General features: G+C 37.8%; 1 protein-coding gene across 3 annotated transcripts in view; it reads left to right on the top strand.

The window, feature by feature from the left end:
• The window catches only part of Cpx (synaptic transmission protein complexin), a 329323-nt gene that overhangs the window by 296282 nt on the left and 20748 nt on the right, over positions 1–12293 (top strand). The gene's annotated exons all lie outside the window — the stretch shown is intronic.

The following is a 12293-nucleotide window of genomic DNA, read 5'->3' as shown; positions in this document are numbered from 1 at the left end:
TTTTGTTCGGACTTCGTTTACCTTTGAACGTAGCAAACGAAAACAACGTTAGTATTCCAAGACACAATAATGTGAGTTTCTCCCGATTCAAATCTTCCATTGACTCATATGCCGCACGTCTATATTTTATATATTCGCGACGATTTGAAGAAATTGCTAAAAATGCACGCATTTCTTAACAAAATTGTAAAAATACATTAGCAGCGTACGTATCCTTTATCGTACAAGGTAGCAAGCTATAAATGGACTGTTACAACGTAATTCACCCATAATTTTTGTCGATCTTGGAGAAGACATAACGAACTGAGATCTTTGAGCGAAGATGCGCTTACACGACGCGTTTGTCTGCTTGCGAATTGCAGTCGAAGAGCAACAAAAGCTGCTATTCGTATCAAAGGCAATTCATGTTTCTCTGTCCTTAACAGCCTCAGAGAGAGAGAGAGAGAGAGAGAGAGAGAGAGAGAGAGAGAGAGAGAGAGAGAGAGAGAGAGAGAGCTCGTTCGTAATACGCGTACTGAATGGGGGAGTACGTAACTGAAAAGCTGCATGAAAGATAAAATACTCCGGATCGAAAGTCTCGTGCTTATTTACAAATGTACACGGGTGTGTCCCGCATTGGAGCGTGGAAAGCCTCGAGGAACGTAAAATACACGTGTGTATACTGTATACTATATACATACAGTATACACACTCCTAGTGTGTATCGAGTGCCTTGTAGGGGCCGGTGAAACGGTCGAAAATTTCAAAGGTTCTCTCGGCGCCGCGCTGTCTAAAAAGATCACGTTAAAGAGCGAATATTTTTCTAGATTATCCCTACGTTACGCATCGTGGAAATACCTCGGCAAAAGATTTCGGTTTACGAGCCTTCCATTAACCTCGAGCCAGTTATTTCAAGGAGAGAAACCATTTCAGAGAAAGTTTGAGAAAATGACACTGCGTTTCCCATCATATATTACCTCTCGCCTCGCAAACTGCAAATTTTCAATTACGAGTTTCATTTTCCTTCGATTTTTGCGGTGCTCTGCTCGTTGCTCACGAATCCCGCCTACCAAGGAACCGCGTGCATTCTTCGAGGACAAAGGATTCTCGCTTTTCGCCACGAGTTGCATGGAATATCTTTAGGGCGTCTTTTCATACTTGCCGGAATAGGAACACCTGGTTTCGTTTGCCGATGGATTCGCGCCAGTTGTCTGCATGATTCCGACGTCGCTGTTCAAACCTACCGCAACTTTCATTTATCGGGATGAATCCCTCTTTCTCCTTCCACGAGTATTAGTCCCTTGCGTACTTCGATTATCATTACGAGTATCGTTCATCGGTCGACGAATGCCTATAGATTTCTCGGTTATATCACGGACTTGGATAATATCATAGTCGAGCAGACATCGACAGAATTAATTCCACCTGCGGTTCTTTATGCTCGTTCACCAGGAAATCTAATATTTTATTATCACCTCCGATCTCCTTTCTCGAAAGTTCTCGCGTTACATCGACGCTACCAATCGAACCTCGAAAGATTATCGCGTAACCGTAATGTCCTCCGTCAGCTGCGGCAAATCTCACCACCCTTGCTTTCCCCCATCACCGTTTTAACACGTTCCTCTCCAACAGGGTGAAAAATGAGCTCTCCGTCTAGCGTTGCTCGCGCCGAGTTTATTATTGCCGACAAGGATCGATTTTTTCCCCTCGAGTTTTAAGCAACCTCGTAAGGATACGTTTGAAGACCATTCGTTAACGGCGCGCACCTCGTTCCATGCAGCGGCCCTGCATTTTAACACTAACATTTGCCCGGTCAAACGACTGGTTACAAAATTTCATTTAATATTGTACATTCGTTGTTATTTCCTTTGCTCATCTAACTTTATGCAAATTCTTATATCAACAAAGACTGAGAAATTGATTGATCAGATAATGTAAGGATTTACATGAAGTTAGATGAACGAAAGAAACAACAACGTATGTACAATATCAAATTAAATGTTGAAATTAATTTCGCTTGTGATCTTCAACGTGCTATCGTTGCTGAAGTTTCGAGCTCGATAATTTTCCGTCATTTTTTAAGGAACATGCGAGGAATCAAATTTTTTCACGCGATATTGCCAGCGTTTTCTGGATGGTTTAAAAATTTATCGTGGAGTTATTAGTTAAGAAAATCCAGCATCGCAAAAATCCGAGCAACGCCGGCCACACGCAACTATTTTCTCATTAAATGCATAAAAGTTGACACTGTAGTTGCGTGTTGTTATCGCGTTATACGCGAACTATACACGAAACCACACTGTCGCGTTGATCGACGAATTTAATGACCGTTCAGGAACGCTAATGCTAATAAGCGGACGCAGCCAGCAACGAAATTGAAACCACAGTTTGATAAGGGAAAGGCTTCCAAGAATCGCGGCCAATTTATACCGCTGCGCGCTCGATTAGTCATAATGCGCGAGCTAACGCTTCTGAATTGAACGCTGGACAAAGCTCGGCTACTTGGCATACCTTGCTAATTTCCCGTGTCAATACGAAATAGAGCAATTATCTAACGAAGCTGATTTCATAATTCGAGCAGATCAGAACGGTCGCGCTCGTATTTTGTCGGCTGCAATCACGCTAATTAGTCGTGACTGTTCGATGATACGTAACCGTTTGATCAACGAGAACCATTGTTCCTGGCTGTCCGTGGTTTCGTAATCGTCCGCCGATAATGACACTAACGAATAATCCTCGACACACGATTATTTTCACGCTACGGTTCTGCAAACTTTTCCAAGTGCCCGGGACAATTTCGATCGGCGAACAATGCGCGATAATGGCGACCCATTCCGCGCACCAGTGTCGCCAGCGCGAAAAACAGCGTTCATTTAACCGTTATCTCCAAAGCCGTTTCGCGATTAATGCGTTTATTTTACTAAATGCCACGCGAAGCGTTTTTCGCTCCCGTAAAAAATACAGATATTTGCAATCGACTGAATATACTATGAAAGTCCGGATGAACGTTGTCGAGGGTTTCATAGTGTTCGTACAGCGACATATTTAGCGAGTAAATTAAAAATTTACCCCGGCACCGCTCGTAAATATTCGGACAATTTGCTCGATTTGTAGCAACAATACGTGCATTTCACCAGAGTAATTACAAATTAGAGATTAACGACCAACTGGTAATTAGAAATAACATTTACTGCTTTTTCGTAAAATTAAGGGACATAAGAATACACTCCCTATTTAGAAACATAGTAATAATATATATATTACCATTTATATTACTACGTACTATGGCTCACGAAGATGTTCCGACGTTTATCACAAAATTTCTTTATTAATATACTACGTCCATTATACAAAACTTCTTCAAATTTCGTTAGCACTGTGATGGTACACGACTATCCTGATTATGATAGCCAAATTTGAAACCAATCTGAAAATATATGTAGAAATTACACAATATTTATGGCAGACGCACGCAGGAAAAGAAATCGTTATACAGCGTGAATAGTAGTCTTAATTATCGTGGCTTATTAACATAACGAATAACCGACTGTTCAAATACTCCAGTAATTTTTGCCAAGTATAATCCCCCAACAAACATCTTGTAACTTTTGCATACATATTCAAATCGTTTACCAACTTGACCAATATAATCACGATGATCATAGCATTACGTAAAAGTTTCTACCCAGTATTTAAATATCACTGATTTTCTTAACATTTCGTATCTCAAGTTCGTGGTAAGGCGAGCAAATAACACGGCAGAAAGTGGTGGATAATTTATTAATTTCTAGGGGGAGAAAATTCGAGCAAGCATTTCGCGATTACTATGTAAATAAGGTAAAATAGGCGGGACTGAAAAGAGAGGTATAATTATTCGTCCGACAAGAAGACGTTAATCCAGCAAACGTCACCGAAAAGATAAATCGTCCGAGATGGCTGAGTTTCATGGCGGACGCTTACTCGTTTGCACGTATGCAAGCCGTCTAACAAGAACGGTCCCCGACTTAAAATGCAAATTTGATTACGAAGCGGCACTGCGAATACGGCGAACGGTCCGTCACGTTCGCAGCCTGTTCTTCCACACCTAAATATGGCCACGCGTAAGTGCACGTACGCGTACATCTCGAACACGCCGGGTTTCTCCAACGCGAAAGTCACGCCGGTTGTTTATCACGAACTCGTATAAATCGAGCCAAGTGCAAGATAATTTCCGCTCGTGTTGCACGGAATTTCAGAGAATTGCGGAAACCGAAACGCGAATTCTCCGGCAGAAAGAGAAATAACATTAATCAGAGATATGCTAATTTTTAATAATAATTACGTGGAAAAGGGCACAATTCATCCTTAACATTCTGATCCAACGTTCCAAGTAATTTCATTTAACGTAGAATGGCTATAAATTGGCGTATTATTGTATTTATCGTATCATTTATATGTAATAACAATTAACCAGATCTCGCATTATTTAGTAGTCTTCTCTTATAACTATAAGAGTTTAATATCATCAGAATGAAACATGCAACTTGATAAAAACTGCTTTTTCTAGTCGCATATAACCGCCGAGCAACTTTACTTCCCGAGATATACACGAAATTATGTTTGCCTCTGTATGCTGTACTTTTTACAAATAGATTTCAATTAGACCTTAGGACTGATGTAGTTTGTACGTCAAAAAATTGTTCAGGTGGAACAGAGGACGCTTTAACCTTCCCAAAGAACGATGAATTTATATTTTCCATAGCTTTCCTCATACTTTTCTTCGTGTAAGAAAATTAAACGAATATTCTGGTTATCCAGGATGGTCAGTAGATAGTGAGATTTGAATATCCTTATTGCGAACGCTTCAAGTCGTAGGAGGATTTTAATTTCGACAAGTTTCGTGGTTTCGAGGTTTGGCGAGTGCCGTTCCTAGAAATGATTTGCCTAAAACGTTCGTTAGAAATTCCTTTAACTGTGAAGGAGGAACAGCCTTAAAGAAAGACATCGGTATTTTTAGTGGATATTTTAGTTACCGCGGAAAAAACTCTCTTTGAAGTGTCCATAAACTCTTGGCGTATTCAGCGACAAATGTTCCGGCAACTTTTCGTGGTCGGGGCTCCGGTTGGCCAGACTTTGTGAAACATTCACAAGCGTGCGCCGCTGAAACGGAATTGTTTATCGTGGAACGTGTAGCAAAGCTGGCCGGTCATTGTTTGCGAGTTCCGTTCCATCAAAGCAAACTCAATCCTTTCTTGTTTTTTGCGGGATGAAAAGTGAGCAAAGCTTTATGCAAAGAAGGAATAAATTTCGAGATTCTCATAAAACTTCATTGAGAGTTGTTTCTATACGGAGCGTGCAGAATAAGAGGAACAAAATTTCTGACGTTACTGAAAGATTGTGAAAGAGTGCGCAAAGAGAGAGAGAGAGAGAGAGAGAGGAAAACGAGAGAACTATCGAAGAGAAAGATAATTTCTCAGCGTTTTTGACATTCGCCGGAAACCATCAGCACAATGCACCCAGTATTCGGAAAGTTTTCCAACACGGCCGATTTACCGCGAAACAAACGACGAAATGAAAAAAAAAAAGAAGAGTTGAACAAAGAACGAAGAGATAGAAAGGACAAACAGATGTCACGCGAAATCGTACTATTGTCAATCCTGATGTATTGTCCTGTCAGGATGTAGTCAGCGGCGCTGACATGACCCAGATGGAATCGAGGGCTCTCGCAGAATAATCGAGAAAAATACGTCCCGGTATGCATTGTACGCATTAAATGAATAACTCTCGAATCATCGGCGTGACGTCGCGCAATTAAATCTTGTCGCGTTTGTTTGTCGAGTGCTTGTAAAATTATTGTCGATAAATGCGTGTACGAAGATAGGACCACTTTGAAAATGACCGTTCGATCCGATACCCGATTGTCCCTAAACAATTGAAAGTTAATAGGGCATTGCTTTTGACGTAAAAAATTTCCAACCAATCTGTATGAAAGGCAACGAGTTCGAAATATTGGCCACTCTGACGAAATGCTGCAATTTCTATGAAAACAAAGATTTCAATACCCTCTCGACGATTTGGAAAATTAACGAGGGCTACTTATTATCGAATATCAGAACAATAGAAGATTAAAAAGACACTTAAAGGGACACACGGTAGAAGAGCGATATATTTGCATTATTACGTGAAAAAATGATCAGACATTTAAACAAGCGTTTATAACGAGATATCTGGTACGGAGACATCTTCATTTTTCTCGAACAAAACAATTTGCTGGCGACAGATCGAGTAACCTTGAAACCTTAAAAAACGTAACAAATTCTCTTTCTAATAATGTGCATAAATTGATACCGAATTCTTACAGAAATTCATATTTTTATAAGTCTAAGTAAAAAAGCTACAACCTTGATAAAGGCTTGTTCCATTTTCTTGATGCTATTTACAACGTGCAGGTACTTTGCTTCGAATATTCCACATATTTCTGTCTGATTTCGTACATTTTTGCACATTTAAATTTTGCATAAATACCTAAAGTAGCCTAGTCTAGATATAATATGACATAATCGCTCTTAAGGTGCCTTGTCCTCGTTCGAACGCGTGCGTTCACAGAATATATTACGAATGCACGCGTTCGAACCAGGACCAAATGCACGAAATCATTGATTTCGATGTTCGTGGAAATTCAGCGGAAAAATACGAGTTAGGAAAATTGAGACCGTTTTGCATCGGCATGTAGGAAGCATCGTGTCATTCCTGAAATATCAGTCCCTCGTTAAACGGAACCGAACCTCATCCGGCTATCTCGTTACCAGAGTTCAGCTCTCCCACTGCTTTCCAACGCACTTTCATACGCTCTTCAGGCTAGCTGTTTAGCCGGTATAAATTTAAATTTCGCCAGGACTTTGCAATCTCCACGATAAATAATCCAGATCGCGTTTTATCAAAGCCTCTGTGACGAGAAATAAAAAGTTGGGAACGTTATCCCTGGTCTTAGCTTGGCTGCGAGCGGTTCTGTATCGGCGTCGAGGATCGTTCAGTCAGAATTAATAAAGATTGATACTTCATTAGCCGAGACATCGAAATCCTCCGTGAAAGTCTTTTCGCGATATTTTCCCGGAGGATCCTTTATCCACCTTTTCTAGCAACAATGAACGGAAAACTCGAGATATAATAACACTGGTGATCCCCTTGAGAATAAAGATGTATTCTTAAGCGGACGCTATTCCGCAAGAAGATTTCCTTCGGTAATCGCGCTGGCACGACGGGGTCAAAGAAAATCCGATTACGGGCCTCGGCTAATGATCATCAAGAAGAGATTTCGTTATATGGCCCTTAAGAAATTCCGCTTAGGAATCGGCTCCTCCAGCTTCTGGAATATCCTACACAGTATAATTAAAAATACCACAACGTCTTTCCGTTTCAACTGTTGGACACTTAATGACTCGAATGCGATTCAGGTTTAATAGCGAGTGAAAGAAGATAGTGAGCAGAAAGAAACAGTGAAATAACAAGTCAAACTTACGTTAAAGAGGATAATGTATTTTCTATTTACTCGCGTGCACTGGAAGAAATAAAGTCGTAAAGAAAAGCCATAAATCTAAGGAAATGTACGAGATACGAGTAGGTCGCGAGCGCAACGGCCAGGAAATCGAATATTAGAATCTACGATAATGATTTAAAAATGCAAAAATGGAGACACGGTCTAGTTTCTATCGCAAATATCTATATACATTTATTGAATCTTGTGTATTCGATATATTAAAAGAAATTAGTAAATATGCGCTTTCTTTTAGAATCGTTTAAATTTCTAGATCGACAAAGTAACTTTAAATATACTCGGAACATTTTTCTTACAAGTATCAACAAATGATAAACGTTTAGTTGGAAAAGAAAGAAGAAGGAACAAAGTTACACGTGTGGTTACGATGTTTTTGATTTTATCGCTACCAAGGAAATTGCATTAGCTATATCGATAGAGAATATACGAGATATCGATATAACATTAAGTCTAGTTTGTTTTATAATATCATATAAATACAAAAGGTATATGCAAATTTCTATAACATTGTATTTCGTATTTTATTTTATATACGCGTTCGAATTTGATCGATAAAAAAATTTAACGTCAGGAAATTGCTGAACCTATAAGGTCTTTGCTGTAATATCTCGAATTTAGGAAGCATACGAAAACGCGTAATGAGAGTAAAAAGAAAAAAAAAAGAAAAACAAGAAAATATCTCACGATCATATAACAGGGAGAAAAAAGAGATTTGAAATCTGAAGACGCAGTGGAGCATGGAATTTAAAAGTGGAATTTAAAACTTTATTTAAGTCTGTCGTTGCGGAAATTCCAAGTTATGAAAAGAACATTTCCTTTTCTTCCTTTTTAAAACTTTCTTCTCAATTAAGAACGGGCTTTTTAAAACATGGAAATAAATATTGAACAACCTTTTTTCCTATACCTCGAAACGTTCTTTGCTAATACATAGAATGTAAATCTCATTTATGCAAGTTTGCAAAACGAACTGTTTTTCCGCGATTCGAAGAAGGTCGCCTCGTTTTACGTCTCTCTTCTGTGTCTCTCAATTAACTCGAACAATTAATTAAAAATCCTCGAGACAGTGGCGACAGACCAACATCCGTTCGTCTCGATGGCTCGATGAAACAATGGAAGTGACTTACGCAACTGAAGTAATGACATTCGATATGGTGAACTCTGATGGACTTTTTCTAATTAAAAATTTCTCTCATGTCTTTGCTGATGTTTATTATTGAACGAGTAATATATAACAGATATTGAATTAACCATTCTTGTATAATTTATATTTCCTTCGTTCCAATCGTTTTTTCTCACTCGTATTGATTAACGTTGCAATAATCAATTATTATCGTACGTTTAAATATATTTGAGAAACTTCTCAATCATCATATAAATTCAATAAAATCATTATATAAATTTGAGAAACTTTTAGGGAAGAGGACTGATAAATAATATTGGAAGTTTTATTTCTAGCTTTGGAAAAATTATATTAAGCCATCAATGATCATTCAGAACCGAGTATCATTATATTTGCATATTAGTATGGAAAATTCAGAAAAGAGTGCTGTTTAATTTCTAGGAAAGGTAATTTGCTGCATTTTATAACAATGACGCAAGCAAAATTATAAAATAATTTCAGTATTCAAAGGTAGTTGCTGATGCCCATAAATTGCATCGCTATTATACAAACAATGTAGATATTCAGTCCAATTTGCTGCATTTGCATGTCAATGATGAAATAATACTATGCAACATACGTGTGTGTACCTGTATAAATTCTCATTGACATTCAACATTTCATAGCTAATGTTTATTCTCACTATTCCGTATAACTAATTTATTTTTACATCTCCATTACTAATTTCAAGCATTAGGAAAACAAGATAAATCGAAACAGATCAGCTTATTAAAAAATGGAATTATTATATCTTTTGAAACTTTGAAATATAAACAATCTATATATTCCATGCAGTAATAAAAATTTCGCCAGTTACAAATAATACAATTAAGTTGTTTCTTACCTATACTTTTCTCTCTTTGTCACTGATAAATCTGTGCTATGAAATTTGTCTCTTGATTTCGTGCATTCCATAAATAATTTCGACAGTTAGATTCGAATTTCATCAACAGGATACACTCTATTAAATTTTCTGAATCATTCATTTAAACCACATTCATTTTCATTTCACCGAGGTTTAAATCAAAAGATGATAAGAATCGATATATAATTCTCAATTATTTTCTCGAAATTCTTGCAAACAATTATTACAAATTTGTCTACCTATTCCGAATCATCGTCTTACATGAATATATAATTTTGACTCTTCGTAATCCAAGTCCAATTATCACGTTTTTCACAAGATCGGCAGATGTCCTAATATCTATGAACGAATATGTACGCGTCGTTTTATGCGATACAAATCGATAAAAAATAGACAACCTTTTGGTCGAAATCATTTTTAAACGTCGTGGGTATATAGGCGGAGGTGGCGCGCAAGGGATGTTTCGGAAATGAAGCATCTCAACTTTGTCGAGGGTCTGACCGGACGAACATAAATTCAGCAAAAAAACGGACAGCGTGAAATAGGAATATCCATATGGAACGAGTATTCTAATATGATACGTTAGGATTTATCATCGTGGTGACCTGCCACTATATCACCATTTTTGGCAGTATTATCGTGGAAAAATGCTACTGTCGTTCCTCTGTTAAGCGATCGATAGGTTTTGATAGCGGAATATGGTCGGCGAATGGAAATCGAGGTTTCGACCAACCATCCATCTTTGATTCTCGTTAACGCACCTTGCGATTTTCTAAACTTCTATTAGAACGAACCAATCGAAACAAAAGTTCGCATTCTTCCCTTTCTTTTTTTTATTTTTTTATTTTTTTATTTTTTATTTTTTTTTTTTTTTCTCAATAACGCTCTAACGTCGTTCGCTTTTCGACTCGAAGAGAAAATGTTGCCGCGCCATCTCCGGCACTTTGTTCCATCGGCGGCGGGTTTCCTGCTCTTTCCGAGAAATTGTCGAAGGAACGACATTATTGCACGTTGTCGTGACCAATCCCCATCGACGTCGTCGTTCCACCGCCGCTGTATTTTATTATGTACTTTATCGAATCTCTCGTAGCAGATGTATCTTCGAGGGACCGATGTTCCACCCAACGGCTCACTTCGTCCACACGACACGTTCAATTGCCTGTTTAACGTATGTTCTTCTTATTCTATTACCGTTTCCCTTCGTAGCTTGCGTCAGTAACAATTAGCGAAGGAAAAGAGTAAATGTAATTTAATCGATCGTCTTTAGCTAACTGTATTATTTTCTTTTATATTTGTACGTCTATCGATCTTGGCTGATGGCTCATTAACATCGTATAATAGAATAACTAGAAGCAGGAGATCGATTGATCTTTATTCAAATTTAATAACTCGTAAACGAAAGGGATCTTTGGTCTGGTGAGTTGCAATTTATTTGTTTTGTATACGAAATTTTAAAAAGTTGATCTAAATCTTTTATATACGTTGAAATTTTGTAAACTAATCTCAGCTGTTGCTCGCTTAAGATTTATAATAAATTCGGCGTGCGTTCATCATTTCCTCTTTTTAATAAATTTCAATATGAAATTGCAAAAATCGTAACTATTTCTTTTCTTGTTTCTAAAGAAACCGCTGTTTATGTTTGCTCGATTTCTTAAAAGAGAAATATACAATCGAAACTATGCCATATTCAGAAGTAATTCACCGATGTAAATGACTTCGCTATTAAAAAATGAAATTTATCTTTCTACTTTGCGAGCCTTGCGTTAACGTCGTACAAGTTTATTAGGATTTAGATTAGAGAAATTAGGCTACGAACAAGACCAACCGAATATAGTAACAGATTTCGTAATTCGTGTCACGAACGATGTTGTTACGTTGGTTAAAGTCTGACCAAGAATAGAACGATTCTGAATCGCGAGCCAAGGAGATACGAGCCTTTTTTACGTTTCGATAGGACCGTAATCGGTGAAACTACTTTAATGTTCATAACACGCGAGCACGCGATTCCCGTGCAGTCACGAGCAAAGCGCACCATTGTATTTGAAATTGTTCGTCGCAATTGCAGAAATCGCAAAACTCGCTTTTACGTTTTATTCCATTTTACTTCGTTGTAAATTTTAAATATTGAACAAATTTCACCACCATGTATTACCATTCAAAGTCATAAATAATAATAACGACGAATACCGACATACTCAGAAATCTTGTCCCTATCCTTTAAAATTTATTAAATTTATAAAGTATCCAATGTTGATAAGCACGTAACACTTTTAGTTTCCACGTGATACCGATTGGTAGACACCAATTAATCAATTGATAAATATTTTTCAAAAATGTAACCAGTGTGTTATCGACAAAGTCGAACGAATAATCTCCAATTATCTGAATCTTTGTCGTCGTATCATTTTCATATTTGATGTTCCATTTCAATATTTACATAAATTGATAACGCGAAAATATTTCTGAATACAAAAATTCCTGCCTAATCGTGCAGATCAGATATGTTCGTGACATTCGCGTTCCGATAATCGTGCTTCTACTGTATTTCGATTCGTGCTTTCCATGAATATTCAAAAATTCAACTAGCGATAGCGAAGCGACTTTGAGAATATAAATCGATGATTAATCGTAAGACTTGCAACGAAAAACAAACACGTCCGATAATGCGGGTCGCGTGCCACGCAAGTATAAAAAATGGGTTACAAGCTCAGGCAGCTAAAGCCGAAGCTGCGATGAAATAAACGAGCTGAATTATG

This window comes from Bombus fervidus, chromosome 9 (genome assembly GCF_041682495.2).
Source record: "Bombus fervidus isolate BK054 chromosome 9, iyBomFerv1, whole genome shotgun sequence".
NCBI lineage: Eukaryota > Metazoa > Arthropoda > Insecta > Hymenoptera > Apidae > Bombus > Bombus fervidus.
Note: the sequence above shows the minus strand (reverse complement) of the source record. Positions and strands in the feature narration are given on the sequence as shown.